The sequence below is a fragment of the Octopus bimaculoides genome, chromosome 4, assembly GCF_001194135.2.
Source record: "Octopus bimaculoides isolate UCB-OBI-ISO-001 chromosome 4, ASM119413v2, whole genome shotgun sequence".
Lineage (NCBI taxonomy): Eukaryota > Metazoa > Mollusca > Cephalopoda > Octopoda > Octopodidae > Octopus > Octopus bimaculoides.
This window is the reverse complement of record NC_068984.1, coordinates 74,911,522-74,914,471: the sequence shown is the minus strand read 5'-3', so window position 1 is coordinate 74,914,471 and position 2,950 is coordinate 74,911,522. Positions and strand designations below refer to the sequence as shown.

The window sequence follows — 2,950 nt, the reverse complement described above, 5'->3', positions numbered from 1 at the left end:
GTGTGTGTGTGTGTGTGTGTGTGTGTGTGTGTGTGTGTGTGTGCTTTGACCCTCACCTCGTAACAACGAGTACTGGTTTGTTTGCGCTCCCGTAACTTAGCGGCAGGGCCAAAGAAATCAAGTAGCAGACTTAAAAACAGATAATAAGTACTGGTGTTCATTTGTTCAATAAAACCCTCTAAAGTGGGGTCCCAATATGGTCACAGTCCAATGACTGAAACAAGTGAAAGATAAAAATAAATGATTTGTATATCAACTTACATTTTGCATACATACCAGTAACTGTTGCGTTTGTAGTAGTATCTAAAAGTAGAAGAAATGATATTATTTACATTCAAGAAACAATTGCGTTTCTAATATGGAGTGTATAAGGCGGTGACCTGGCACAAATGTTAGCACGCCGGACGAAATGCTTAGCGGTATTTCGTCTGTCTTTACGTTCTTAGTTCAAATACCGCCGAGGTTGACTTTGCTTTTCATCCTTTGGGGGTCGATAAATTAAGGACCAGTTGCGTACTGTTGTCGATCTAATCGACTGGCCCCCAGCCGCAAAATTTCGGGCCTTGTGCCTAGAGTAGAAAAGAATATGAAGTGCATAATCAGCTACAGAGGTGTGCATTATTGTTGTTATTGAATGTGAGAGTAGCGAATGCCGTCAAAGTGACACTGGAGTGCAACTATACGAAGCCTAGTATACACATCATGACTACCCATCTGCTAAGATTACATCAGACACATGTATCACAACCATATGTACGTGACATGGTGATATCATATCAGTATACACAGTGCATGACCTTGTAGGTGGGTCTCAGAATTTTCTTCAGGTCGAGTTCCTCATCCCTCTCAAAACGTCCTTGATAATGTTTAAGGATGTTAAACAAAACACCCATGTTTCCAGAGGTGAATTATTGAAACCTCAGAGAATTCCCCTTAACACATGGCTATGATGCTCCCCGACTACTTCTACTCATGATCAGAAGTGGCTGCACATATCGTCAGCCACTAAAGGACATGCTCAACTGGTTAAGGCCAAGCAATTCACAAGCAAATCTGTGGTATTGAGCAGAATATTTACTGTACGCCATATTTTATATGTAAACAAAACATGTACATGATAGCACTTCCAATTAGTTAAGATCAGAGACCATGTGAGCCAGTGTCTGGGATTGTATCAGAGCATTTATAATTGGCGGCAAGCTGGCAGAAACGTTAGCACGCCGGGCGAAATGCTTAGCGGTATTTCGTCTGTCTTTATGTTCTGAGTTCAAATTCCTCCGAGGTCGACTTTACCTTTCATCCTTTCGGGATCGATAAATTAAGTACCAGCTGCGTACTGGGATCGATCTAATCGACTGGCTCTCTCCCCCAAAATTTCGGGCCTTGTGCCTAGAGTAGAAAAGATTACTATTATTATTATTATTATTATTATTTTGTTTCCATTTCTTTCTGAGTGTCTTTCCGACACCTAGTGCAAGGAAACCTTATGTATGCATTTGCTACTAAAATAAACACACCAGATTGTCCATTTTCAACGTCAAGTTAACTGATAGAAAAAAAAAAAGACGAAAGAAAGAAAAAAAGGAAGCAGGAAAACGAAAAAAATAGGAAAAACATGGAAAGAAAAAGAAAACAGAAAATAAAGGGGCAAAAAAGAAAAACAAATCCACAGTGACAATGCACTTCGCAATATTTATGACATGTCAAACGATCTTTTGCACTTCTTGCATGGATTGTAAGCTAGGGTTCATTCTCGAATAATTTTCAGTTCCTTTTTTGATAATTCCAAGTGCTCTTACAATGACTAATATTGTAACCATCTTGAGATGCCACATTATTCGATTTCAGTTTATAATTCTTTATATTTCCTGAGCTTACGAAATGTTTTGCCGAGATATTATGATCACAAGGTATGCTCATGTCAATCAATAAACAAACTTTATTGTTTTGGTCTTTCACAACAATATCTGGTTTATTAATTTTGATGATCCGGTCTGTATGTACTGGAAAGTCCCAGAGAATCGATACACCTTCTCCCTCAGTTACAACCTCAGCGTGGTGCTTATACAATTTGTCAGCAATTTTGGTTTTATAATGCCGACATATTTTCTAGTGTAAATATTGGTCAAGTCTGTCATGTTTTGATTTATACTCTAGAAGTGCTAAAATTCTACACCCTGTAACTAAGTGGTCCCTTGTTTCAATCCCATCGTTGCAGTATCGGCACTTTGAGTCTACTCCAATTTTCATCACATTGGCTTGGTAGATGCGGGTCAATAAACTCTCTGCCTTTAGCCTTGAGGTCAGTAGCCACTGATGAGTGTGCTTCTGGTCTACATCAGCTTGTTTACTACGGGCCACATATTTGCCATGCAGAGGTTCCCACCTCTCAGTCAGTTGTTTATTCCGAGCCTTTATTTATTCCGAGGTATTTATAAGTTTGTTCCTGCTCAAGTTCTTTTATTATTATTATTATTATTATTATTATTATTATTGTTATCGTTGTTGTTGTTATTTGTTGTTGTTGTTGTTGTTGTTGTCCTTCTTCTTCTTCTTCTTCTTCTTCTTCTTCTTCTTCTTCTTCTTCTTCTTCTTCTTCTTCTTATTATTATTATTATTATTATTATTATTATTATTATTATCATTATTACTACGCTAGTGCATGCTCATTTAGGTAGCATGCATTTTCATTTTATTTTCAGGTTTGTTGACAAATTTCTTCAAATCTCAACAAGGCGTGGCGATGAGATAAGAAGCTTGTTGCCCAACCACTTGTCTTCAAGTTCTGTCCCACTGTGTGACACTTTGGGTGAGTGTCTTCTACTATCACCTGGGGCCGACCAAGGCCTTGAGTGGATATGGTAGATGGAAACTGAAAGAAGCCGTCGTAATATATATATATATATATATATATATGTGTGTGTGTGTGTGTGTGTGTGTGTGTGTGTGT

At 38.1% G+C, this 2,950-nt stretch overlaps 1 long non-coding RNA gene across 1 annotated transcript in view; it reads right to left on the bottom strand.

Annotated features, from left to right (window-relative positions):
* LOC128247682 (uncharacterized) overlaps positions 1 to 2,950 on the bottom strand; it is a 6,800-nt gene that overhangs the window by 1,993 nt on the left and 1,857 nt on the right. The window contains exon 2 of the long non-coding RNA XR_008264045.1: positions 262 to 303. This is a non-coding gene — a long non-coding RNA (uncharacterized LOC128247682). The remainder of the gene's footprint in view (positions 1 to 261; positions 304 to 2,950) is intronic.